A 16,170-nucleotide genomic window follows, 5' to 3' on the forward strand; every position below is an offset into this window, starting at 1 on the left:
ACTTGGCTCTTCAACTCTTCCTTCTCACTCATTTTCTTCATTCATCAACTTCTCAAAGTATTCTTTCCATCTATTTAGCACACGACTGGCATCAGTCAACACATTTCCATCTCTATCCTTAATAATCCTTACCTGCTGCACATCCTCCCCATCTCTATCCCTCTGTCTGGCCACCCTGTAGAGATCCTTTTCTCCTTCTTTCGTGTCCAACCTGGTGTAGATGTTTTCGTATGCCTCTTGTTTAGCCTTTGCCACCTCTAACTTTGCCCTACGTCGCATCTCGATGTACTCCTTTCGCCTCTCCTCAGTCCTCTCAGTGTCCCACTTCTTCTTCGCTAATCTCTTTCCTTGTATGACTCCCTGTATTTTGGGGTTCCACCACCAAGTCTCCTTCTCCCCTTTCCTACCAAAAGACACACCAAGTACTCTCCTGCCTGTCTCTCTGATTACCTTGGCTGTTGTAGTCCAGTCTTCCGGGAGCTTCTGCTGTCCATCGAGAGCCTGTCTCACCTCTTTCTGAAAGGCCGCATAACATTCTTCCTTTCTCAGCTTTCACCACATGGTTCTCTGCTCTATCTTTGTCTTCTTAATCTTCCTACCCACCACCAGAGTTATCCTACACAACACCATCCTATGCTGTTGAGCTACACTCTCCCCTACCACTACTTTACAGTCAGTAATCTCCTTCAGATTACATCATCTGCACAAAATATAATCCACCTGCGTGCTTCTACCTCCGCTCTTGTAGGTCACTATATGTTCCTCCCTCTTCTGGAAATAAGTGTTCACTACAGCCATCTCCATCCTTTTTGCAAAGTCCACCACCATCTGTCCCTCAAAGTTCCTTTCCTGGATGCCGTACTTACCCATCACTTCTTCGTCGCCCCCGTTTCCTTTACCAATATGTTCATTACAATCTGCACAAATCACAACTCTCTCACTGTCTGGGATGCTCAGAATTACTTCATCTAGTTCCTTCCAGAATTTCTCTTTCAACTCTAGGTCACATCCTACCTGTGGGGCATAGCCGCTAACCACATTATACATAACACCCTCAATTTAAAATTTTAGTCTCATCACTCGATCTGATACTCTTTTCACCTCCAAGACATTCTTAGCCAGCTCTTCCTTTAAAATAACCCCTACTCCATTTCTCTTCCCATCTACTCCGTGGTAGAATAATTTAAACCCTGCTCCTAAACTTCTAGCCTTACTACCTTTCCACCAGCTCCCTTGGATGCACAGAATATCAACCTTTCTCCTAATCATCATGTCAACCAACTCCTGAGCTTTTCCTATCATAGTCCCAACATTCGAAGTCCCTACACTCAGTTGTAGGCTCTGTGCATTCCTCTTTTTCTTCTGACGATGGATCCAGTTTCCTCCTCTCCTTTGTCTTCGACCCACAATAGCTGAAGTTCCACCGACGCCCTGCAGGTTAGCCGTGCCAAGAGCGGGCTTTTTTCTGTTAAATTACATTCTTTCATTCAATCGAAGTTTTTAATGATACACATGTATTGTTCCAAGGATGGTCTTCTGACTTGTAAAATGTTACAGACATGCAGGCAAAAAACAATCCACACTGGACGTCACACCAGATAATCTCACAGATGACAGCTGTTTACATCTTGGAAAAAGCCTGTTAGACTCCACTTAATATTTGTTTTCTTTTGATTACACCTTTTATAACATCTCAGATTGTACAGCTGTCCGTCCACTGCTGGTGAAATTACAAGAAGAATGATTAGGTAGTTTTAAGGTCATACCAAGCATTCATAATTCACTGCTGAGAAAACATTGACAATTCTGTGGAAACGCACACTTTAATTTGAGTTTTAGAGGCTCCATCCCGGTGTACTGAGATTAAGGACACTAGAGTAAGAATGATAAATTAGGAATGCAGTCCAGTGGGGTTGCTTGTCCGCAGTTATTTTGGGTCTCATTAGGCAGAAAATAAGATACTTATTCAAACTCGTGTCAGAGCCTGGCCTGTTGTTTTCATAAGTAATTTTACTGTGGAAAGGCATAAGAATAACAAAGATTACATTTACATTATACATTATCTCTGATTAAATCAGCAAAATTGTCCTTTATTTGGATGTGAAAGTGAGCAAATAAAAGTTTTATTAATTTTAAAGGTACAGTGCACGTGTATTTTATATTGTTTGTCAACAGGTGCTGTTTAGTTTTGTTCATTCAAATATCAGTTCCTTAAACGGTTATAACAAAACAACTGATGCTATTTGTTATCCCGTCTATGCCATTTTGCAGTTTGAACATTAAACTGTCAGACAATTCTACGGTACAGTTGTGTAGTACAACATATAATCTGATTTGTTTGATGTTTAGTTTGGCATTAAACTTGGCAGTATAAAAATAAAAAAATTAAAAAAAGACCTTGAAGTCTCTTTTTGAAGAATTGCTAAATGTCTGCCAAAAAAGCTACTTGTTGTGAAAACAGTTGAGTTTACTGCTTGTCCTGTATGAATGAATGGTTAGAGGGTAATCTTCCATGTTATGATGATTATATTTACAGTAGACCCCTGCATATTCATGGTTCAACAATCGCAATCGTAGGGGGGACCAATCCACAGAAAACAGGAAAAGTTTGACTAATATTTTCTTATTTTTGTGGCCAAATACTGTATGTATGTATGCATGCATGTACTTAAGGAGAACAGTTGTAAGGTAATGTAACATCGGTTTTTATGCACGACTTCATGCATGTAGTGGAAAAAAGACCACCTCCCAACTCCTTGTGTTCATTCCCGACACCAGTTCTTCACTTTCAGGAATGGCTTTCCCCTAAAAACAAGTGGGTTCGGCTTAACTGTCTTCAAAGTGGCATTAGCCTATTGAACAATGGAGAAATGGCGTATAGCTCGTACAGCGGTCTGGAGGGTCAGATGATTATACAGCAGACCACATCATAACATGTTGACCCCTGTCTCTTTTAACGAAATACATTTTGAGTGCAAGCATAGAACTCCAGTTACATATGATAGAAAAGTTTTTTTGTCGGGCAGAAACCACAACAACATCCTACACATAGCACACTATTACAACATTAAATATGTGTTTGTGTATACGTGTATATCTTTTCTAATATACATATATCCATGGCTGAAAACTATCTGTAAGCTGTTTACTGTATTTGTAAGGGTACAGGAACGTATGAAATGTTTGTTAGCACTGTTAGAGTTTTGTTATCATATTTAGTGGTCTGGTTATTGTTTAAATTATTAATATAGGTATTATGAATTCTCACAAATTACTGTATATCACTCTTAAGGACCAGCAATTACTCAGAGAGATTCCTTAATAACTAGCCATGCTCAGTCCCTCTTCCCGACAATTATGGAGGTCAACTGTACTGTCGGGTCAAATGCCAGGTCAAAAATATATATTTTTCAAAATTACGATGCATTAGGGCTGCAAGTTCAATAAAAAATGAAATCAGAACTTTTCAGCGGAAGGTTTTGTTTTTCCTGACCATTTAGAACACTGATAGTAGATATCGCAGAAAAGTTTGAGACAGCAAGTTTGAATTTCTGCAACACACACTCAATTGTGGTTAACCACATTTGGAATCTGTCCCAGGCTAAGCTTAATAGAGCGAAATGAGTTCAACAGATTGATCTCTATTATTCACCAAGTCACTGTTTTCATACTGCATGGGGAAAATATAGGCTCTTTTTCCTGATGAAAGTGCCAAAATTGTCCAGTACAGAGTAAAAGGAATGAAATTAACTCTTGCACGCATAAACAGATTAGCCTACTTTAAGGCATTCAGATTTTTATTTCGCCAATAAGCAGCCGCATATACTGTACATTACATACAGTAGTGATTCCCAACCAGTGTATCGTGAGAGCTCTTCTGGTGTGCCACGGGAAATTATCAAAATTTCATTTAGTTGTTCAAAACATTACTTATTTACAACAAATAATATATCTTTGTTTGTCTCTCTATGGCAGTGGCATTTAAAGACAGAACAAAAATGCGCTCTTTTATTTTATAGCAGAAAGTGAATAGTTGAATCGTGTATCCACTTTTTGTGACATTTCCGTTTGGTAGTATGCGGTGAGATTTTTCAAATGTGAGATATGTTGTGTCTTTGCTCAATGAACTATGGGAATCACTGACGTGTATTATGGTAAAAGCATAATCTCGCATTCAGTTAATAGACCAGGTTTAATTTGATACAATTTCAATCTTTGACATATGCATATAGAACATGTATGAAATACCCATGACGGCATTCCATATTTTAAATTGTAATATTCTGATTAAGGGAGAAGCTATAAAGAATGAGGTTATATAATTTGAATTTGTAGTCTCAGAGCATATTTCGAGGTTCATACAATACATGTGAAGGAAGAGAGGGTTCAGAATTTTACTTCTATGTGTCCTGAAGGTTCTCAAGATGAAACACCCTCAAGCAGCAAACTTGTGAAGGGAATATTGAGTTGAGCTTCACAAGGCGTGGAGAAGTGGAGTGGGCAAATCTTCAAACAGATCCATCTGACCTGACAGACCTTAACCCCTGAGGGCCCACTTAATTCACAGCCACAATAATTAACACTGGCACAAGTGGAAGTACATGAGAAGCATATACTGCACCAGTCCTTATAGTATAGAAAAAGACAGAATCAGAGTAACATGTCATGCATGTAAGAGGTTTGATTTATTTTGTGGCCAATGGAGCGGAGGACTCTGATGTGCATCCCTCAGATGATCAGTTTGAATCAGCAAGGTTTCATTTGGAAACACAACTTTGGAAAGAATTCTCAGAGCAAGTGGGCTACATTTCACTGTCTCACTTACTTGACTTCTCTCCAGCGGGTACACGGGAGAGTAGATCCCACTCCTGGGATTGAGACGGAGATAAAGTTGACTTCTCGATATGTAATCATTCTCCTCTGCACAGGTGATGAAGCTCATGTGAAAGGATTCTCATACCACATGACAAGAATGTGCCAAACGCACACACAGAGTAGAGAAGAAGCCACACACAAAGCAAACAGGTAACCTTCTGCAAACAAATTTAAACCATTCACCTCAGCGTAACCCCATGTGTTTACCCCCGTGAACAACATTTTCACTTGCTCTCACTTTGCCTGAGGATTAATTCACTGGATAGAGTCCGATAGTGCAAACCCACCGAAATCTGGGTCCCCTCCTTTTACAAACGTCAGATAAAGTCATCATCATTTTATTACACAAAGCCGATTACTCCTCCAGCTAGCCGCATGTCGGGATGAAAGAGGGGATCGGTTGGATAGCCCTGACACAAATTGGATTTCCACTCTTTTATATCCTTAAATATAGATTTAATATCCATTAACACCCCAGTATCCCTTACCAGTTGTAACATGAGGATTTAGTGTAATGACTGGGAATCAAGCAGTTTAAAAAAATAAAAAATAAAAATAGAAGACTAAAAAGTAATATAACAATTGATAAGAGTTTACAGTATAATATTGTATGTACATGAAAATGTAGTGAAGTCATGATTTATTTATAGTATTAAGATTTGTAGTTATCCATCAATAACTGTTTGAGGAGCTGAATGTTAAAATGAACTTCCAGTTATTGGTTGGGAAGCATGAGAGCTATTTAGCTGTATGTGTGCATGTGTGTGTGTCTGTGTTTGTGTGTGTGTGTGTGTGTGTGTGTGTGTGTGTGTGTGGTGTGTGTGCCTTTGCTTCATATTCCCATTTCAGTTTGCATGGAATGAGGGTCACAGTTATGGTTACGGACTGAGGCGAGTCGCTGTTGGCAGGATAAGCGACAGAACAAGATGTCCAGTAAATGTCTTCCGCTGGAAATGTCAAACATTGTCTCAAGTGCAAAAAAATACCACAGAAAACATTTTTAGGATTTACTCCTTGACCTCTAGGTTTATTTTAGACAGTTGACTCCACCATGTATTTTACCAGATGGACCATGTGTGTGTTAATTTGTCACAATATTCACAATGCTATGTATATTATCCCTCTCTGCCCCTCTCGCTCTTAGAGTACATTCTAAGCATCTCTTTATTGACTTGTACTTGTCCTTCCACCCATCCTGTCCGGCTCCCCATGCTTTTAGAATGAATGATAAAGAAAGATGCTCTCTGCACACAATCAACAGCTCCTGCACTCAGCAGTTCGTAGTACCTCTCAGCAACCTCATTCTGTCCCTTATACAGTCTTGCTTTCTCCCCACCCCCCAAATACACACAAACAAATCGAGCCACTCAAATGCTACATGGTTCCATTTGCAGCAGGTCAATCACGGATTGGGAAAAGTGCAGATTGATCCAATGGAAGCACAACGCCACAACCTATTTTACCATTTGGCTGTAACAGCCCTTTCAATCTTTAGATAAAAATGTACGTTAGAGTTAAAGTTCTGGTCACTTAGCCCATATCAGGCATGTCACCAGTGATTAACAAAAGATAATGGATGTTTGATTTTACCTACATAGTCCCTGTAAGGTGAAAATAAATGTCAGTTTGACACACTATAGAGAAATGATAACAAGCTTGCCAAATTTGAATGATGAAAAAATTGGCAAGTATAAAAATGAGCCTTCAAAATAATTAAATAGACCATTTTTTTCTGAAACGTTATGGGCGTGTCTGCTGAATAGGCTGAAACTATGCACACGACATTTGAAATCTGTCTCTTGGCTTCACATTTCTGTTGCAGTGCAGTCATTTTGAGTATAGAGAGTACTGTTTCACTGTGATAGCTCTGTGACAGCTACAAAGTTGAAAGTGCAAAAGAACGTTTCATCCTGAAATTCATGTCTTTAATTGAAATAAAGGCTCATAACATTCATGTCCGAACAGTAAAATGTAGCGTTGTCAAGGGATTTCCACATGAGCTGATATTTGCGACTGGATTTGTCGGTCTTAATTAGTCTCCGTTTTTAACTGTATTTCACCAATAATAATAAAAATAAAAAAACCGCTCCATGTGTTTCTGTATTCTGAAAAACATACATATCCAATATCCTGTACAAAGCACAGTTAGCCACTTTGGTGCAAACGATGTTGATCAGTAAGTTGTCATTTAAAAACTACCATCTAATCTTTGAGATGGTTATTTTCTGATCACCATAACCTTCAACAGCAACAACAAATATCAAAAAGTTTCCATGGCTACGGTCTCGTCTTCAGAATAACAAATCAAACACTCAATTATTTTACAACAAAAATTGAGGTTTTCTTCTTCTTTCTCTACCATCTTGGATTACTATTTTTCCCCCCCTCGCTTATCTGTAGCTTTAATAGGTTTGATCATTGCCTTCACCATGGCAACCTGTCAAGACAACCAGTCAAATACCATTGCTTGCCGTTTCTGTGTCGCCTACTTCGAGGTGCTGTTATCTCTAGCAAAAAAATTAAAAAATAAAATTAAAAGGCCTTAAACCTGCTTCTAGCAAAGGAAGAAGTGAAAACAATGAATTAAAGGTTTTAACATAAACCAATTAAACAGCCATGTGTTATCTATCCCGCTTGTTCTGTGCAGGGTTGCTGGATCCTTTTCCATCTGATAAAGGTTGAGAGAGACAACTATTGAAACTCACACAGCAAAAGGAAAATTTTGGCACTCTTAATTAAGCAAAAATGCTTTTGTAGAATGTGAGTAAAACAAGAATACTTGAAGCTAACCAATGCCAGCACAGGACCAGAATTAGCTAGAATACATAAAGTCAATCCTTGCTGTGAGGCAGTGATGCAAACCACTTATGCAAACCTAATCTTTTCGGACTTAATTCTTTGAAGCTAGGCAGCTTGCTATAGCTTCATATAAAACTATCCGAATACAATATCGTCATTAACCCATGATTAAATGAAAAGAAAAAGCCAAATCAAAATCCTGAAATGTTGTTTTATGACTCAAATGGACAAATACTGTACATTAGGACCATTGTCCATTCTACTGTACACAGGTAAAATGATAATAGAGTTCTCGCTTTCATAGCTATATCGTTCCACAAGATGTTGGTCTGTCCATGTGTTTGTTTTTTTTTTTGGTACATTCGTCAAGATGCGCATTTCTGAAGTTTGCGATGAATGTTGTCAGACGACAAGGTCTTCTTCTTCTTCTTCTTTTCCTTTCGGCTTGTCCCGTTAGGGGTCGCCACAGCGTGTCATCTTTTTCCATCTTAGCCTATCTCCTACCTCTTCCTCTCTAACCCCAACTGCCCTCATGTCTTTCCTCACCACATCCATAAACCTTCTCTTGGGTCCTGGGAGCTCCATCCTCAGCATCCTTCTACCAATATACTCACTCTCTCGCCTCTGAACATGTCCAAACCATCGAAGTCTGCTCTCTTGAATCTTGTCTCCAAAACATCCAACTTTGGCTGTCCCTCTAATGAGCTCATTTCTAATCCTATCCAACCTGGTCACTCCGAGCAAGAACCTCAACATCTTCATTTCTGCCACCTCCAGTTCTGCTTCCTGTTGTTTCTTCAGTGTCACCGTCTCTAATCCGTACATCATGGCCGGCCTCACCACTGTTTAGTAAACTTTGCCCTTCATCCGAGCAGTGACTCTTCTGTCACATAACACACCAGACAACTTCCGCTAGCTGTTCCAACCTGCTTGGACCCGTTTCTTCACTTCCTTACCACACTCACCATTGTTCTTGATTGTTGACCCTAAATATTTGAAGTCCTCCACCCTCGCTATCTTTTCTCCCTGTAGCCTCACTCTTCCCCCTCTACTTTTCTCATTCACGCACATATATTCTGTTTTACTTCGGCTAATCTTCATTCCTCTCCTTTCCAGTGCATGTCTCCATCTTTCTAATTGTTCCTTTGCATGCTCCCTGCTTTCACTCCATATCACAATATCACCTGCGAGCATCATGGTCCAAGGGGATTCCAGTCAAACCTCATCTGTCAGCCTATCCATTACCACTGCAAACAGGAAGGGGCTCAGAGCTGATCCCTGATGCAGTCCCACCTCCACCTTAAATTCCTCTGTCACACCTAAGGCAAACCTCACCATTGTTCTGCTGCCATCATACATGTCCTGTACTATTTTAACATACTTCTCTGCCACATCAGACTTACACATGCAGTACCACAATTCCTCTCTTGGTACTCTGTCATAGGCTTTCTCTAGATCCACAAAGACATAATGTAGCTCCTTCTGACCTTCTCTGTACTTTTCCACTACCATCCTCAAGGCAAATTATGCATCTGTGGTACTCTTTCTAGGCATGAAACAAAACTGTTCCTCGCAGATACTTACTTCTGTCCTGAGTCTAGCCTCCACTACTCTTTCCCATAAATTCATTGTGTGGCTCATCAACTTTATTCCTCTATAGTTCCCACAGCTCTGAACATCGCCTTTGTTCTTAAAAATGGGAACGAGAACACTTTTCCTCCATTCTTCAGGCATGTTTTCGCCCGCTAGTATTCTGTTGAATAAGTTGGTCAAAAACTCCACAGCCATCTCTCCAAATTGCTTCCATCCCGGTATGTCATCAGGACCAACTGCCTTTCCATTTTTCATCCTTTGTAGTGCCTTTCTGACTTCCCCCTTAGTAATTATTGCCACTCCCTGGTCCTTCACACTTGCCTCTCCAACTCTTCCTTCTCTCTCATTTTCTTCATTCATCAACTTCTCAAAGTATTCTTTCCATCTATTTAGCACACGACTGGCACCAGTCAACACATTTCCATCTCTATCCTTAATCATCCTTACCTGCTGCACATTCTTCCCATCTCTATCCATTTGTCTGGCCACCCTGTAGAGAACCTTTTCTCCTTCTTTCGTGTCCAACCTGGTGTAGATGTTTTCGTATGCCTCTTGTTTAGCCTTTGCCACCTCTAACTTTGCCCTACGTCGCATCTCGATGTACTCCTTTCGCCTCTCCTCAGTCCTCTCAGTATCCCACTTCTTTTTCGCTAATCTCTTTCCTTGTATGACTCCCTGTATTTTGGGGTTCCACCACCAAGTCTCCTTCTCCCCTTTCCTACCAAAAGACACACCAAGTACTCTCCTGCCTGTCTCTCTGATTACCTTGGCTGTTGTAGTCCAGTCTTCTGGGAGCTTCTGCTGTCCATCGAGAGACTGTCTCACCTCTTTCCGAAAGGCCGCACAACATTCTTCCTTTCTCAGCTTTCACCACATGGTTCTCTGCTCTATCTTTGTCTTCTTAATCTTCCTACCCACCACCAGAGTTATCCTACACACCACCATCCTATGCTGTTGAGCTACACTCTCCCCTACCACTACTTTACAGTCAGTAACCTCCTTCAGATTACATCGTCTGCACAAAATATAATCCACCTGCGTGCTTCTACCTCCGCTCTTGTAGGTCACTATATGTTCCTCCCTCTTCTGGAAATAAGTGTTCACTACAGCCATCTCCATCCTTTTTGCAAAGTCCACCACCATCTGCCCTTCAAAGCTCCTTTTCTGGATGCCGTACTTACCCATCACTTCTTCATCACCCCCGTTTCCTTTACCAATATGTCCATTACAATCTGCACCAATCACAACTCTCTCGCTGTCTGGGTTGCTCAGAACTACTTCATCTAGTTCCTTCCAGAATTTCTCTTTCAACTCTAGGTCACATCCTACCTGTGGGGCATAGCCGCTAACCACATTATACATAACACCCTCAATTTAAAATTTTAGTCTCATCACTCGATCTGATACTCTTTTCACCTCCAAGACATTCTTAGCCAGCTCTTCCTTTAAAATAACCCCTTCTACATTTCTCTTCCCATCTACTCCGTGGTAGAACAATTTAAACCCTGCTCCTAAACTTCTAGCCTTACTACCTTTCCACCTGCTCTCTTGGATGCACAGAATATCAACCTTTCTCCTAATCATCATGTCAACCAACTCCTGAGCTTTTCCTGTTATAGTCCCAAGATTCAAAGTCTCTACACTCAGTTGTAGGCTCTGTGCATTCCTCTTTTTCTTCTGACGATGGATCCGGTTTCCTCCTCTTCTTTGTCTTCGACCCACAGTAGCTGAATTTCCACCAACGCCCTGCAGGTTAGCAGTGCCGGGGGCGGGCGTTGTTAACCCGGGCAACAACCGATCCGGTATAGGATTCTTTAGACGAACGCTCATATTTGTTTGGCACAGTTTTTACGCCGGATGCCCTTCCTGACGCAACCCTCTGCATTTATCCGGGCTTGGGACCGGCCTACAGATTGCACTGGTTTGTGCCCCCATAGGGCTGCATTTGTCAGACGAGAGGGTCTGGCTCACAATCTTTGTTGTAGTCCTAAAGGTGTTTAATGGGTTTCAGGGCTCTCAAAATCTGCCAACTCAAAGTCATACTCATACAAACCATGGCATGGGAGACAATAAAGGTTGAACATAAAACAGGGGACCTCAAAGTCTTTTCCACAAAGTTACAAGCATATAATTGCTTATGAATTAAGCTTCAGCTCTAAGCAAGGAGTCCAGCCAAATCTTTTATTAAGCAACTAATTAAAAGGTGTGTCCGTAGAGTGCAGTTTGTTGTTGACTATTATACCACTGTAAATATTTCAAAAATCTGCACCACAGTTACAGACATTATAAATTTAAATGAGAAACTAGTAACAAGAGGGAAGACACTATTTTTCTTTTAACTGTGCATTGTAATAGTTTTACACCATGACTTGTGAATAAGATGAATATATTTTTGAATGTCAGTCTGTTATTCACTCATCACCCTTTCACAATACCCTCTGGACAGTTTAATCCTGTATAATTTCCCCATATGCCTGGCCTCCATCTACTGGCACTGATGCACCTATTACATTTTACCTTGTTCCTACCCCTCCTCATTGCTGTTATTACATTATAACTGTCCATATCTCCTGGAGAGCACAAGGAAAGAGTTTTAATTAGGTGAGCAAAACGAATGTACCTCTTGGAAGTATTGAGACACTCCAAGCCCCTGACCAGGAACAGAACTTCATTTCACCCATTCCCTGGTGGCTCTGGTACTGTGGGTCCAAATTCATGTCTGTTTTTGATTAGATAACCATCTACAGCTCGGGCTGTAACACAGTGTGCATCAGGCCCACTGGTGAATAATAATGTGGAAACATTCAAACTTGCTTATGTGTTGTGTTCTCTATGTTCTTTACCGTTTGCATTCAATTCAGTGTACCAGATTGATTTATTCAAACGAGACTCATCATCTATATTTAATTATCATAATCAAAATCTAGCGTTTGCTTGGCCTTGGAGTAAAGCTGTTTGCTCCATTTTAGACATTTTATAGATATTTAAGGAACAATTACCATGTAACGCATAGGCAACTAGTATTAGACTGCCTCTTTATTAGCATTGGAGTATGGCTGTATTTATCATTCATAGAAAATAGCAGTTATGTGCCTTGAAGACTAGTAGGATAAAGATGCACTGTCTGCACAAAGTAATTTGGACAATCACACGTGACGCCATTTTTATATATGCTCGAGATCCAATTCCACTGAGTCTTACATCATACTCACAGATTTGTGAGAACAATTCCATTTTATGTTCCATCCTCATGGTTCCCATGTGGTGTGAAAGAACTTGACTGGCCCTGACTTCAGCACCACCAAACATCTTGGGGATTAACTCAAATAGAGATTGTGAGGTCTTCTGACTTCAGATGTGCTCTTTTCGATAAATGAACAAAAATCTCCCAGGAAGCATTCCAAAATACTATAGTCTTACTATTAGAGAAGTTGATATACAGTAGCTGTAACCTCAACAGTCAAACAGTTGAAGTGAGAAAAAAAGTATCAAATGGTGTGAGGCAAATGTTCAAACTTGTTTTGTAATTGGGTTTGTAAAACTGTTATAACACAGCCATCTATTCTCTGTACGGCTTATCTTCACTAGGATCGTGGGTGAGTTCGAGCCTATCCCAGCTGACTTTGGGTAGGAGGCAGGGACTTCACTCATTATTTGAGAAATACTGAAGAACAAAGGTGAGATCACTGATAGAAAAGCAACAATGTGGCAATGTCAGGGCACCTCCTCAAAGCACTTACAGTGTTAATCAGTCAATTTGATTTCTCTTCTTGATATCCTCTTTTCCCCAGGGTCAGTACAGTGCATTCAATAAAAATGCCAAGTACGACATATGTGGGGTTTACTTTCAGAGGCTTAATCTTTTTTGTGCATGCTTCAATCTTTTTCTATCTTTGTTTCCCATTTTACTTCGTACAGAGTGTACGCAGGCAGGAATGGACATAGTAGCGTAACACCAAACTACTTCACTTTGGTGTATCACAACCACGGAAGATAAACCAAATCGCACGACTCAGTGGAATGTAAATGGGTCAAAAGAAACTTTTACCGAGGTCAAACAGAACAAGAAAGTTGAAAAAAAAAAAACAATTATCATGAAGAACAGAAAACAGTTTGACTGGTTTCCTTACATACTGGGAAAGACATTTGTAACATCCAATTGCCTGTTAAAATGAGCCACTTTTTGGTGGCCTCAAAAAACCCAGCAAAGTACAAAATGATTAAAAATAAATGAAAAATGCTTATCCAAGCTTACCTTGCTAGTGTGCTTAGAGGTGATAATGATATGCAGGTCAAACACTGTTGTGGTGAGTCGAGGGTTGTGTTCATGAACTGCAACGTTAGTGGCTTTCCTTTTTGACCTCCATTACGATTGGATGCTTTTGAGAAGGAACAACACACAACTTTATTCTATAACCAAAATAGGATGCCACACAGATGTGTACACAATGTTGTCAAACACCCTTCCAGTAAACAGCGGCCATACAGTATATGTGAAAAGATATGTGAACTGGGTGCCTGTCTGTATGGCTTTTTATGCGAAAGTCACCCCTGCCATCATGGCATCTATAAATGTCGATGCATTGCCTTTGATGGGAACGTGGCCACACCCAACATGGCCACCACATTGGCTCATTGTGCGTGGGATGATAATGTAGGTTTTTCAGAGTGGGCCGTGTTATGACAGAGGGAGGTGAGCAGTTACCAAGAACTATAATGACACTTTTCATTATTATGTTGCACCCAGCTGTTCTTGGTGTATTAGGTGATGGTGGTGGCGCTGAAAATGTCATCTCCAAAAAGGGGGGCGGTGGAATAAAGTTTGGGAACCACGGATATAACGAATGTGGCTGGAAGTTTGGTGCTTGTCAGAGGGACCTTAGGCACAGAATGGCAGCCACGCTTCCGTTCGATTATTATTGTCCATTCATCCACCCATTGTCTCAGACATTTATCCACACAAGGGTCAAGGGAGTACTGGAGCCTATCCTAGTTATCTTTGGGCAGATTATTATTATAATTATTATTATCTGTGAAAGCAGCTCTTTTACCCAGAATTATGCATCCCAGTCACTGCCTATTGAATGTGCTACAGTGCCAGTAAACAGCTCCACAATTCTTTGAATTTACACTTTTTAACTTGGGCGCCAATTCAAATGTGTAATTGATACTGCAGCTCCAGTTTTTATGATTGCAATGAGCTATCATACAATATTCACAATTTGTATTATTAGTGTTGTTGTCAAAGGAGTTGTCAGAGTATGTTATTTTCAAGGTCCTGCTATTATAAGACAAGCAATATTTGGTGACAGTTTCTCATGATTCACACACTCAATCTTCCAGACTTGCAAAGAATCCCTTTTCTCTCTATTTATAATGAGATATTGTGACCAAATCTAGAAATCCTCCACAGAAGGTTAAAAAAAAAAAAAAAAAACAGATCCTTAGTTTTCCCTGATGGGAATGCCTCATTTGAAATCAATCCATGTTTTGGATTTTCCCACACTATTCAAATATTTACAATGTGATGTCATCTTTTCTCATCCAACCATCATTTCCTGTCACATGTAGTAAGCCAATCCCTGGTGAGCTATCCCGGGAATCTCTTGCTTTTTAGCTGAAAGTATTTCTATGCATCGGGAGTCCTCATCATCATTCATTATTCTAATTGTTGCTGGTAACTCATTTTGGAGTTTGCGTTCACTGGCTCCACTCCAACACAATCTCCAGTATCAGCCACTTTACAAATTACAGTGACTATAAACTATAGATCCCAGAATGCACCTAGACGTTGAACAAAGACTGCATCAAGCCACTGGGAGTAGTTTTTCCAAAATAAATCGGCCCCATTGGCTATTGTGCATTTGTAATATTTTGGACAAATGGACACAGACACACACGCACACGGACATGCACACACATAGTAGCAGGTGCTCACCGTTGGATGTGGATGAAGACAGATGAGTGGCAAGCATTCATTACAGCTGTGATGAGCCCCTGTGAAGACATACACCTGGACTATTGCCCACATGAGAAGACAAAAGGCGGGCTGAGGGCAGTGTAGTTGCTTTGTGAGAAAGCCAGTGAGAGAAAAGTGTCAAGATTTAAAAATTGCAAAATAAAAGCATCAAACGACAATTGCCACATTCACAACCTTGATACGGTCACTTTTGGAACTATATCTTAAATGACATTTATACAATAAAATTACTGGCCCGCGGCTTTAGTGAGGCTAAAGCAGAATGGAAGATGAATGGATGAATAAACTACATTTATAGTGGAGAGGTTAATCTGTGTGTTTTTTTTTTTTATCAACCATATATGCTGCAGATTGTTCCCACCTTGGGAAAATCTATAGACGCTAAAATCAGCTTCATCTGTCAAAGTTTGTGGCTGGACAAATGCCTTTTACACATTTCATTGAAGTGGATGTGTGCACTATAATGGTCTCGGTGTGTGGATGTTTGTTTTACAGAGATATGGTGTATGGGGATAATGTGTACTGACACAATCTGTGGTAATCCTGAGCTCTTCAGTGAAACATAACCCCAGAGGTCAGCCATAGAATAATTGCACCGCTTAGAATAAGGCTAGAGAATACAGTCATAGTGTGCTGTTCAAATGTGACAAAAGGATTTAAAAGAAGCCAAATGGCTTGCTCCAACTTTCACATTATCCTACTAGCTGCGTCACAGGTTGTAGAAGTCAGGTTTTAAATGTGGTTGGGTGCATGAACACACTATGTTAATGTGTGTGTGTGTGTAAGAGATTGATTGGAGTGGGACAAGAGAATTGACCTAAATCATTTGTTGATTGACAGATGCTGTCATCCAATGCTATTAGCTTTATGTCTGCCCACCTTGCCTGTTGCTAATTTAATCTCTTCTCTGATAGAATGTAATT

The 16,170-nt window shown here is 40.3% G+C and overlaps 1 protein-coding gene across 1 annotated transcript in view; it reads right to left on the minus strand.

The window, feature by feature from the left end:
• Positions 1-16,170, minus strand: part of tenm2a (teneurin transmembrane protein 2a) — a 336,697-nt gene that overhangs the window by 291,826 nt on the left and 28,701 nt on the right. Inside the window, exons 3-4 of the mRNA XM_061834544.1 lie at positions 15,206-15,264; positions 13,523-13,646 (exon numbers count right to left, since the gene is read on the minus strand). The gene's annotated coding sequence lies outside the window, so the exon portion shown is untranslated. The remainder of the gene's footprint in view (positions 1-13,522; positions 13,647-15,205; positions 15,265-16,170) is intronic.

The sequence above is a fragment of the Syngnathoides biaculeatus genome, chromosome 11, assembly GCF_019802595.1.
Source record: "Syngnathoides biaculeatus isolate LvHL_M chromosome 11, ASM1980259v1, whole genome shotgun sequence".
NCBI classification, from domain to species: Eukaryota; Metazoa; Chordata; class Actinopteri; order Syngnathiformes; family Syngnathidae; genus Syngnathoides; species Syngnathoides biaculeatus.